This window comes from Patagioenas fasciata, chromosome 8 (genome assembly GCF_037038585.1).
Source record: "Patagioenas fasciata isolate bPatFas1 chromosome 8, bPatFas1.hap1, whole genome shotgun sequence".
Lineage (NCBI taxonomy): Eukaryota > Metazoa > Chordata > Aves > Columbiformes > Columbidae > Patagioenas > Patagioenas fasciata.
This window is the reverse complement of record NC_092527.1, coordinates 39,675,497-39,687,917: the sequence shown is the minus strand read 5'-3', so window position 1 is coordinate 39,687,917 and position 12,421 is coordinate 39,675,497. Positions and strand designations below refer to the sequence as shown.

The 12,421-nt window shown below is 46.7% G+C and overlaps 1 protein-coding gene across 3 annotated transcripts in view; it reads left to right on the top strand.

Moving 5' to 3' along the window:
• The window catches only part of CTBP2 (C-terminal binding protein 2), a 135,370-nt gene that overhangs the window by 8,206 nt on the left and 114,743 nt on the right, over nucleotides 1-12,421 (top strand). Inside the window, exon 1 of one of the 3 annotated variants that reach the window (XM_071812227.1) lies at nucleotides 369-391. The exons of the other annotated variants lie outside the window; for them this stretch is intronic. The gene's annotated coding sequence lies outside the window, so the exon portion shown is untranslated. Of the gene's footprint in view, nucleotides 1-368; nucleotides 392-12,421 lie in introns of those variants that run through there. 3 annotated transcript variants of the gene reach the window in all.

Sequence of the window (12,421 nt, the reverse complement as noted above, 5' to 3'; positions counted from 1 at the left end):
GCGGTAAATAATAAAAGGGAGTGACCGCTGGCAAAAGCGATTTGTATTGCTTGAAAACAAGCAGGTAATATTCTCAGATGGCCGACTGTAAATTTCTCTATCTCAGAGCAAACAAGGCAGGCGGTACCTCCGGGATGCTGTCTGGAGAAATCACGTCTTTGCGGAGGAGTCACGAGCCAGCGCCGCTGATGTGATGCTATGGCCAAAGGTCTCATGTGCTCCTCGGCTGCTGTGCTGGCAGGTGGCTGCCAGGCTGGAGCAGGGACAAGGCACCCACTGTGTCCCCAATGCCTGGCCGGGGGCTGCGGGGACACCGGGGGAGTCGGGAAGGAATGCAGGGGAAGGACTTGGGAGCTCCAGCTGCTTGGCTTATCCAGGAGGATGTTGGAAGGTAAGTTGATGAAGGCAATTAGTGTTGTCATGGGGAAAATAAATTGAATAATAAAGAGCTTTTGGGTCTAGCAGGCAGAGTTTTAACCAGAGCCCATAGCTGGGGGGTGAAGGCGGGGAAAGGCTGGAGCTCAGGTCCATGGTTTGGCACCGTCAGTGGTGGAAGAGGAGGTGAAAGGAATGGTGAACGGTGAAAGGAGGTGGGAGCATGTCCTTGTTCTCCCAAGGAGCAAGCAACAGGACAAGAGGAAATGAACTCAAGTTGTGCCAGGGGAGATTTCATTGGATATTAGGGAAAAATTCTTCCCAGAAAGGGTTTTCAGGCATTGGAACAGGCTACCCAGGGCAGTGCTGGGGTCACCATCCCTGGAGGGGTTTAAAAGGCGTTTAGATGAGGTTCTTAGGGACGTGGTTTAGTGCTAGAGTCAGGTTATGGTTGGACTCAGTGATCCTGAGGGCCTCTTCCATCTAAAGTGATTCTAAGAGGTGTTGGTGATTTCTTCACCTTTGGAAACGCTCAACAAACGCTGTTTGTTCAAGCAGGGATTAATTTCGGGCAGTTAGTGTGCAGTGTGTCAGGCTGGAAACTCACAGTGGTCTCTTCTGACCTCAAAATCCACAAAAAAACATCTTTTGAATGAGAGCATCCAGGTATTTGCAGATCCCCAGCACCAGTGTTGCAGATTTCCTCAAGAGGACGATCTGCAGAGACCTGCATCTGAAGGTGAAGATTGCAGGATGTGACCTTTAGTGCTCAGGAAAGGTGGCAGGTTCTTCATTTCCCTAAAAAACCCCTTGTGTCCATCACAGAGGTGAATTATCCCCAGTGTCAACACCAGGTACTCAGGTAGGAGTTGAGCAGGGGCCGTGTCAGTCTGGTTTATGGCAGATGCCTGGCCCAGATGTGAATTAATTTAGGTGCAGGAAGGAAATGAGAGAAGATGACTTCTTTTGGTAGTCATGCACTTCATCTAATTGCGCAGAATTTATTGAAACCCTGAGTCATCTCTTGGGACATCAGAAATAACTTGTGAGCGGAAGAGCGCAAACGGGAGTGCAAACCGATCAAAACGGGTCAAACCCAGATTTAAAGATTAATTATGCAGCGCTTGTGGTTGGCACAAAAACAATGCATTTGTGTGCAACTTTATTTTCATTTTGAAGCGAGAGCGTACAGCTGAGGGTTCCTGACTTGCTTCTATTCTAGATGAGTTTTTGGATCAGTCTGTCCATCTCATCCATCATATGTGGATGAGGTTTGTGGGATCGTTGAGCTCTGGTCCATGTTGTGCTCAAGTATGCAGGAGCTGTCATGGCAGGAATGTAGTTTCAGATCCCCTTTGTGTGTGTATATATATTTTAAAACTATATATATATATATATATCTATCTACAGGTATATAATATCTGCTGGGTACACGCTGGCTTTGCACGTCTAGAGGTCAAATATGTTCAAAGCCTCATTGTAAAGAAAACAGGGAGCGCATGAACACATCAGGCAGTGCCTGGGGATGTTTAATGGTTTCTTTGGCCACTCGAGGTCTCCGTGTGCTGGCCAAACTGGAGCAAAATGGGAGTTTGCTGATGTGGTGAAAAACAGGATAGTAAGGCGGGCTCACATGGTAACACAGCCAGGGCTAATGCTGTGAATTAAGGACATTTAGATGTTTGGCTTTATATGATTTAGGTTAGACGAACAAACCGCATTAATCTCATTACTCAAGCAAATGAAATAAACCTTTAAGGCACTTAAAACACGCCGATATTAGTGAGGCGTCAGACCCGTTTCCAGACAACACCTCGACTCCTATGTGTAAGGTTACTCGCATGTGTAAATGCTCGCGGGATGGGACGTTACTTGGGGGTGGCAGTGGGGCTGGCGTGGCTGGAAAGGATTTAGTGGATGCACTGGGAATTGCATCAGTGGTTACTGGGCATCCACGTCCTCCCATCACTCTGTTATCCTTCCACTTCCAAAGATGCGAATGCAAAGGTCCTTGTGGGGAATGCAATAAAAACTCCTCAAACTCATTAAAGCGATGTATTCCTACGTACCGTATCCTGACATCGCTCTGGTGGTGTAATGGATGTTGCAAACCTAAGCCTGGAGAGGTTGGTGATTTTGTTTTGGTGTCCTGCTCATTGCAGTTTCTTTAGAGGAGAACATTATGAACTTTGATGTGTTAGGCTATCCCGATAATTTTCTGTTGTCTTCTAATTGCGTTTGTTTGGGCATTGGTTAGGCGGAGAAATGGCTGAATGACGTGTCGTGTTTATAAAATCAAGAGTACCTAGCTATTTTCATACAGATCTCTTAATAGAGATTAAACACAAAATAAAGCAGAATGCATCAACAGCGATATTCCCATAAGCAATATTGTAACTTGTATGCAGTGTAATTATATTTTGTACACTTGCCAATTAAGCAGTTACGCTTTAGAGAAAAATTACTTTCAAGAGATGGATGAAAAGCACCGCAGTAAATCAAATAAAATATACATGTTAGAGGGTTTTGTGTATGCAGCTGAAATGTTAACATTTTCTGCCGTGCTCAGGTTGCAGTACACGTAAGGGTGCTCTGCGTCCTGTAGCTGTTTTGGGGAGCAGAAAATAGCGGATAGGAGGGAAAAAAAGGCAGAATAAAGATGTTGTTCCCTGGAATGGCTGCGTGCCATGGGAAGCCGAGATGCTCGGGCAGCCCCGCTCTCCATCCAGCTCCTGCCCCTCCAAGGACACGGGGTGGGGACCAGCCAGGTGGGCACCCCCAGGTTGGGTCTGGGCACCCCCAAGATGGGTCTGGGCACCCCCAAACTGCGGGGTGGCCACCTCAGAGCTCACAGCCGCTGCTGCAGCCCCGGCTTCCCCGCTGTGTCTGGCCTTTCCCTCTTTTATTATGTTTTCCAACAGTTTTGCTTTTGTTCTTGGGACAGTCGTGTTTTCACCCCGCAAAACCTGCAGTAACCCCACTGCACGGTGGCCATGGGACCATGCCAAGCCTTATTTGTGATCAAAACCCCCCAATGAACCCTCTCCTAGCAATTAGTGACTTGATTTTCTTCACCTGCATTGACAGCAATGTCACCTGCAGCGTGGGGTGTGGAAATATCTGCATTTTGTTAACAAATTGGTGTTAGTTTGCCTGTAACTTCAGTGACCATCCATGGGTATTGTGCATACCTTCAGCAGTTGAGTTGATGCCTTCACTGCTTTGAGGAGCTGTCAAATCGCTTCTTGAATATTGTTCACACAACACCCTCAGACACACAGTGTGAATTTTGGGGTTGTCCTGTGCAGGGACAGAAGTTGGACTCAGTGATCCATGTGGGTCCATTCCAACTTAGGATGTTCTGTGATTTTTACACCTAAAGGAAAGCAGGTTTATTTTCCCCAAGCTGGGGGGGTTGTACCTGCAGCAATGGGATGAGCACCTGGTTCCTGGTGTTGTGTTGGGTGCATGGTGCCAAGTTCATGTCCTGCAAGTCAAGACCTTAGCGCTGAAAATAACCTGCGTGGAGGTGCAAGCAGAAACACCAGGTTTCCAGTGCATTGCCAGGCTGGGAATTACAGGGAATTCTGTAAATCCGTAACAAGTAACTGTTATTTGCTGAACAGGAACAGTGTCAGTTCGGTATCTGGTTCATTCTCTTTCCTAATGTAGACTCCCTGCAAGGTGTTAGTTGAAGTTGAGTTAGTTGAGAGAAGCGACCTTACGTTTTTTCATTATACCATGGGGTTTTTATTTGAGGATTGCAAAACATTTTGTGGGGCATAGGTGGGTTAAATGAGCTGCCCAAGAGTGTGTTGCATGTGTGAATTACCCAAACGGAGAGAGAGGAGTTTTCAGTACAATCCGCTTTTAAGGGTGTAACCAGCCCAGAGCGTGGTCTCCTGTGATGTGCATCTTTCCCCAAACCAGCTAATTTCTTTTTTTAAAAGCTTTCTGGTAGTCCTGATGTCCTTTCCTGAACTCGCCAATATAAAACCAGTCCCATAAGTCAGATGAAGAAGGAATCCAGGCTAACCAGGTGTTTGCTCTTGAGGTGTGGCCGTGTTTGTGAGACGCGGGGCTGGCAGGGACGGCGCTGCCGGAGCCGTGTGGGCTCTGTTCAACACACGGGCGCGTGCACCTGCAGCCTCTGAAATGAGATGTTTGTCATCTAAAGTGCTCATGTTTTAAATGTTAGTGTCTGAGTGTGCCTGGCAGGGTTTATCGTTTCAGTGTTAGGAATCTGTGCTCTTTCAAAGACTTACAGACGGTGTTTGTGTGTAAAAGCTTGTGATGAGAGTCTAGTTTGAAGATGACAAAATAAAATGGTAAAATAATAATAAAAAACCCCTTAAAATAAATGTGATGTAGAATAGAGTTACCAGCTGCCTTCTGTCTCTATTTTCCTGGACCCTGGCTTGTGGCATCACCTACCCGTGCGGGTTGTGTCAGCGTCTGCCTTTCCCAGCCGCCTTCTGGGGAGGACGAGGATGAGGATGCTCTTGGGGAGGACAAGGATGAGGATGCTCTTGGGAGGATGAGGACGAGGATGAGGATGCTCTTGGGAGGATGAGGATGAGGATGAGGATGAGGATGCTCTTGGGGAGGATGAGGATGAGGATGCTCTTGGGGAGGATGAGGATGCTCTTGGGGAGGATGAGGATGCCCTCGGTGCCGCTCGCCTGCTGCAGTTCCATACCCTGTCTCTAGTGCCGGTGTTGACTCTCTTACCTTTTTGCTCCTGACACCATCCCTTTGCTGTGCTGCACAGTTTGAAGTGCCGAATGCAAATTGATGACTGCAGGGTTGTGGTTTGGGGGTTTTTTTTCCCTTCAAGTCCTGTGCATTTGGTTCTTCAGGAACCTGGCAGCCGAGGCAAGTTTATTTCTGTCAGTTTATTTTTATCATGATGCATCTGGCCATGCTGCTGGCCGCTGCTTTGCAAGGCGGTGGTGTGGGGCGGTGTAGCACGACCGGTCCCTCTCTGTGTGTGTGTTCCCTCTCCAAGGCATTTTCTTGCTCGTCCCCAACGTGCCCATGTCGATGGGTGTCCCCGAGCTCCATCCCTGTGCGCAGCAAGCAGGTGGAGTTTGGGAGTGATGAGGGATAACGATGGGACACAAGCAGCAAATCTCAAGGCAAAATAAAAGTTTGCGCCATATATTTTGGATGGGTGCGTTTTGCGAAGTGTTTCTTGACTTTGTCACGGATTAATTCCTGGCTTTATTCGCAGCTGCGTTGCTTCCAGCGAATCTGGGGGAATTGCCCTGGTATTACAGTCATCTTTTGAGCTCATGCACTTCATTATCTTGAAAACCATACCGTGAATCTCACTGATATAAAGTGAGCCGAAATTGGATTTGGAGTCATTTTTTCCCACCACCCTAGTGCTAGCATGACTTCTGCTCAAGATGCAGGACTTTGGTTGAGTTGAAGAGTTCCTTTGTCATACTTTGAGTTTATCAGTGCCTCATATTTAACCTTTCCTCTTCTCCCGAGCCTCTCTGCTAATTTTAATTTGGGAAGAAATCAGCCAAGGTATGCTCTGAGGATAAGGAGATGATTATCACAATGGAATAATTACATTTCGGTACTTCATTTGCTTTGTTAGCTGGAAGATTAGTCTGAAAGCACAGAAGAAAATGAATGCATTGTTGACTGCAGGAAGTTATTTATGAGTTTTTACTTGTGTTTAAAGGAATTCCCCCTGTGACTTAAGTAGCAGTGCGATTTATGGCCTTTCACATTGGATAGCTGAATAAATAAATAGAATAAACACAGGAAGAATGAAAAGAACTGGTACCAGGTTTTGTGGGTGTACAGTTTCTGTTGTGGAATGCAGGAAGCGATGGCTTTCAAACACCCTACCAGACGGATCAACGAAAATAATGCATGCGTTACATTGGAAAAAAAACCCAGGATCCCAATGTTTTGCATTAATTATGTTATGGCAGGAGAAATGCTTATGTGCTCATACACTCTGTGTGGGGTTGTGTTATGTTTCTGTAATTTCTCCATTACTATCTTCATGTGATATTCCTTCCATGACTGCTTCTCTTATTCCTGTTTGCACAAATCAAACCAATAGCACGATCTGGGAGGGAGAAGAGGTGCTGGTGCTAATTTGGGTGGTGGCACCGTCACCGATGGAGATGGGTCTGCTGGGGACGGGCTGGGAAGCACTTGAGAAGTGAAGGAGTTATGTGGAGGTGAGGATGGGTTCAGACAGGACTGAGTCTTCCCAAGGGGACTTTGCAGCCCTCATTGGAAAGCTCCTGTGTGGAAACTTAACTGAGAAGTCAGTCTGAGTGGAATTAGTCTTCTGCTGCCATCGTGGAGGACGGGAGGTTGGCAAGGCCCTCCTGAGGTGTGTCCCTCTGCCTGGGTTGCACGTAATGGAGCAGTCGCTCTATGCCCGTCTTCCCAAAGCAGGCTCTTCGCACCAAGCGTGCCTTGTCGCTCGACGATTAAATCTTGTCACTCCACACTCGGCGTTGTCATGTCGTGTCCTGGGTCAGCAGAGTGCAGGAAAGTGGAAATAAAGGCAAACCTCCTGCTCGGGCTCTGGAAGACGTCGGTGACGAGTGCGCTGATTCTGTCAGAGGCGATCAGGGATGCTCCCGCGCCTCGGAGCGGCGACGGGGACCGGGCTCCGCTCGCTGCCGCTGCGGGGATGCTGATTTACGTCGGCTGGTGACGTGGCCCCAAATGGGGTTTTCGAGCAGCTCGGATGTGGATCAGACTCGCTGTGCTTTCGGGAAGCCCGTTGGGCAGATTTCCTACATATTCAAGTGAGATGTCCTAATTTTGGCAGTGGCTGGGAAAAGGATGCCGGCCAGAGAGCATCTCCCAAGGCTTCATTGCGTTTGAAGGGGTTCTCCTCAGGGGAGAGGCCAGCTTGCAAATACCACATATCAAAGGTTTGGTGGTTGGTGCCTTCACTCACTTTTTGGAAAGGCAGAAAAGGAGCCCTGCCTCAAGTCCAGACCATTCCTTCCATGGGCAAAACCTGTGAAAGGACCTTACAGAGGCTTGGAGAGTAACAGGGGCTGACTGAAATTGTTTTAAACATTAAGAAAGCTTAACTCTTTTGCTCCCCAGTGCTGCAGACCAAAGGAATTGATGGGACTGTATTCCACAAATCAGTGGGGGGCCGAGTGCCCTCACCTTGGAAGATGGTGCTTGCCGTGTTGGTCAAGAAGTTATATGAAGAAATGAGCTCCACGTGCGGTGTTGAGTTTATCCAGGTGGGGATGTCTGGCAGGACCTCCTCCAGTGGCCCAGCTGGCCTGAGTTGTACGGATTATGTGATTTGGGGGAAAGGTAGGAGGAGCTTGGGGGGGTGGAAAGGTGACTTATTTTGTGTACTTGAGAAACCCTTCAAAAGTGATGCGGCTGTATTAAATTTTCACTGGCTTTAAAGAGACAACATTCATGAAACCCATCGTCATTGTTGTGTCAGCAGAAGATGTTGGTAGATGCATAAAACGTAGAGTTCACAGAAGGATTATTTAACAATATTTATTGTTGCAAAGGGGGACTTTGGGAACGCCCAGAAGTCTTGGACGCCCTTGGAAGGGTTGGGGACTGGGGCACTCACTTGGTTGACCCTCACCAGCTGAACCCACCAGTGTGTTTTCCATGGTCCTGGGGATGAACACGATCCCATTGGAGAGACCATCGCTTGTCACGAGCTTGGGTGTTGAAGCCCAGTGCAAAGTTCCTCTCCATCCTTGACTACATTAAATTCATTTATGGCGTGATGACTGATGTCGGGCACGAATCCTCCAAGAAAATGCTGATTGTGGTCCTGGCTATTTTGGGACAAACTGGCTTCTATGGTGTGATCAGCCCAGAGTGCTGCGGGTGGCTGCCTTGTGTCCCCGGTGCCTGGCACCGATGTGCTTTGTGCAGTACTAACAGTCCCTTTAGTAATCTTCTAATTTTTAAATACTGAGCGTAAGCTTTAAGTAAGCCAGGCTTGGTGGTGATTGTGATTTATGTTACGATGGCCGTGCCGTAATTTGCTGTGTTATGCACCAGAAAGTTGAGCGCATTAGGCTGAAGTCTTTCAATAACGTGCAACAAATTCTCATCATCAAGGAGTAACCGTTGTATGCATTGTGTTGAGTAATTACAGAGTACTAGGAAGATTTGATGGAGGAACTGTAGCTTAATCTCCTGCACTTCATTACATTTTCCCTGTGGTGGTAGCGAGAAATGGGAGGTATATTTTATTTTCCAATTTGAGTGTGCTTGCTCAGGATGGCCTTGTTCTTAATGTTGCTTTGCAGGGGAGAATTTACAGTGAGGATTTCCATTAATGAGAGTTATGCCCATGCACCTGAGTGGCCTGGTGACAGAGGAGGAGAAATAATAATTAAATCCTTTCTCTTCTAGAAAGAATAAAATGACCTTAAAATGTCCAGTTATGTCAGTGGGAGTGACTGAGAATGGGAGCTGCTGTTGTTGCTGCACTTGACCATTCACCGGTGGCTGAGGAGGCTTTAAAAGAGAAGGATAAAAAGAATTAAGAGAATTAAAGCAGAAATCCAGGAATGCATTCTCATTGGGGAGAATAATGAATAATCTAAGGATAGATATTGTGATTATAAAACAAAACATATAGACTGCGAACATAAAGTTGTCTGAAATGAATTGCAGTAGGTTTTCTTTATGCTTGTGATTAATACACTCTTCCATTTAAAGCCATTAGGGATAGTGCTGCACTTGATTTAAAGTAAGTGCAGTTAATATTTTTGGTTATAAATTTCAGGCGTGCCGGTAAAAAAGCATCAAAAAGCACAATTCTTCGTGTCAAGCAACCACAAATTCTTATTATTCCCCATACAAAACAAGAGGCAGGTTCTTCTGCAGCTGAATTTTGCGTGTTGGGGAATTACAGCGAATACGGCATTAATAGGAGCTGTTGTGACACATCTTCTGCAGGGGAGTCTATCGAAAGGGAGCGAGGAAAGGGCCGTACTTAATCAGTATAAATGTCAGTAGCATGTTTTAATAAATTCTTGATTTTGCTTGGACTGTTTGCAATTGCATATTTAAAAGGGATCTGCCATCCCCTTTCGAAGGTATGTGACATTTAAAAGATCTGTAAAGAAGATTGGTTTGACAGCTTCAAATTACATTTGAAAGAGTTTTTTTCCTTTCAAAATAGAAAATGAATACTTCCTATTCTAAATGTCACTGCAAAGACGTAAACATGTTTAATCAAATTATATATTTAATTTATGTAAAATGTAATTTTTTATTCATGCAAGAGACTCACTTGTTACATTTTTACCATCTCCAAAGCTTTGCAAAGTTGGTGAATTGCTGAATCTCTTGAATAAATCACTGCTCAACCATTTTTCACATTCTTCCAAAATAACTGTTGCCTGACTGTTGGATCTCCCCACTTCCAGGTATTTGTGTTTCGTAGAATCAAAGATTCATTTGGGTTGGAAGAGACTCTCAAGATCATAGAGTAACAACTGTTACCCCAACCCTGTCACTACCCCATGTCCCTGAGAACCTCATCTACATGTCTTTTCAACCCCTCCAGGGATGGTACCTCCAGCACTGCCCTGGGCAGCCTGTTCCAATGCCCCACAGCCCTTTGGGGAAGAAATTGTTCCCAGATCCAACCTCAACCTCCCCTGGTGCAACTTGAGGCCGTTTCCTCTGCTCCTGGCGCTTGTTCCTGGGGAGCAGAGCCCGACCCCCCTGGCTCCAAGCTCCTTCCAGGCAGTTCAGAGATCAGAAGGTCTCCCCTCAGCTCCTGTTCTCCAGCTGAACCCCCCAGGTCCCTCAGCCGCTCCCATCACACTTGTGCTCCAGCCCCTCACCAGCTCCGTTCCCTTCTCTGCACTCTCTCCAGTACCTCATTGTCCTTCTTATGAGGAGGGGCCCAAAACTGAACACATTATTCAAGGTGCGTACTCAGCAGCGTCCAGCACCGGCCGCCCTCGAGGACGGGCTGCTTTTCAAGAAAGGAGATGGAGCAGTAATCCCGGGCGAGTCCCGAGAGCCCAAGGCTGCTTTAGGCAGACGTGTGTCATCGGGTGGTGTCACCCGACTCAAGATAGATGGGTGTCTGGGGGCTTGGGTTTTCTTGCCAAGAGGGGAAGCAATGGAAGAGGAGTCAATGGCAAAAAAGCAAAACCGTGCAATTTAGCTGTTTCACCTCATTTCTGTTTTGCAAACTTCTTGTATTTGCTAAACACATGCTCATCCCAAAGCCAGAACTGTTAGGTCGTACCTGCCCAGGGAGGAATATCGTAGGGCACAACAGAGCTTTGAGCTCGCCCTGTGTCTTGCGTCCGTGTTTGAGGATGGCCAGGCAGGCTGTGGGTTATCTCTGGCACGCAGGAGGGTTTTGTGCAGGATCTGAAAGGCAAGAAGCAGCAAAGAGTGTAGTCGTGTCACTGGAAGCCTCCTTTGAAGGAAGGAAGAGCAGAACCTGGGTACACAGTGGAGCATCAGTGGTGCTGGCCTCGGGGGAGTGTCTTGGTTTTGAAAACTCTACTGATACCTTCATTTCCATTTTTTTAATCCCATCAATTAGTAATTCTGGGTTAAGTGCTCGCTGATCAGGAAGAAGTTACGGCACTGGGAGTTAATCGCAATTAACCACCACTGGCAGGCACATCCTGGTTGAGGGCAGACCCACACTACTAGGGATATAAAGGCTCTGGATACACCAGAAGACATAGTTTGGTCATTTATTTGGTCGATAGAGGTACCGTTGGGCTTCCAGAGAAGGCAGGTGTGCACAGAAAGGACAGCATGAATGCTGCAGAGCACAACTCAGAACCTGATGGTCTTCAGGTAAATCCATTCTCTAGCAGGAAGAAGTGTCAGAAGCCTCTCCCCTGAGATAGGTCACATTCTCATGGTCTTCTCAAACTTCTCTGTCTTCCTCATGTTCCCAGTGGGTATATTCGTGTATATTTATTTATGTAGGAGATGGCCAAGCCAAAGCAACCTAAATGAGGATCTTGCATGCAAAGACCCCATCCTGGAGCGGTCCTGGACACCGCTCCGTGTAGACGTGGTGATGGTGGCAGCTCAACCATCAGGCCTCCCTCGAAGACTTTCTTGGGTAAACCCAGCCATCTGGGAGAGTTTGGGTCTTTCAGCCCTGTTTTGCTAACAGCAGAGAGGGCTTGAGGGAATGAAATAATATTGACAAAAGTGTAATTTAGGTAATTAGCCAGCTGTCGTGTCTGCTGAGAAGGACAGGGGATATGTCTTCCCTGGTTTGCAGTTCCCTTAGAAGGGAAAATGTGTCTGATTCTCAATTTGCAGGTAGCTAAGAACGTTGCATTTTGCAAATGGGGGGAGACATGCATTTTAGAGACCCCAGAGAGCTCCTGGATGTTCTTTGAGCCTTCCCCCCTCCCAGTGTTGGCCTGATATTAAACTAATACAGGAGATAACAGAGGGGTTTTGTTTTGCAGCTGCTAATGTAAAATTCCCTGCTCCTCCTCTGGGATTTGAAGGCACTTTTCTTCAGGCTGAGGGACAACAAGTTTCCAAACTATGGTCCAAAGGATTTGTTCTCCATCTCCACCCTTATGTTGGGCTGGAACTGAAGCTCAGGCTGGGCAGAGCATTCTGGGTCCATGGTATATTTTATATTTATCTTAAGAAAAATTGAAAATATTCCCAGCAATATTTATAATTCAAGCACAGTAGACTGGTGTGGAGGTTTTGGAAGACAGAATAGTAAACAGTGGAGATTTTCAGTATATTCCTCTTTTATGTTTTAGAGGAAATGCGCAGTCTATAGTTTTTATTACCCATTTCAGTATGAAATATGTTGCAACATTAAGTTGTATATTTCAATTGAAATATATGGCAGGAATAAAATTGCAGATAAAAGGTAACTATTTGACATTCCGCATAGTTGTTGTCATGCTGTTAAAATAACACATTGGCTGCTAACTTGATACGAGACGAAGATGAAGAGGAAGCCGTGTCAGCGGGATTTGCTGAGGAGCCCTGTAACACCGCCATCGCGGCGCTGCCTTCGCTCGCTGTCCCT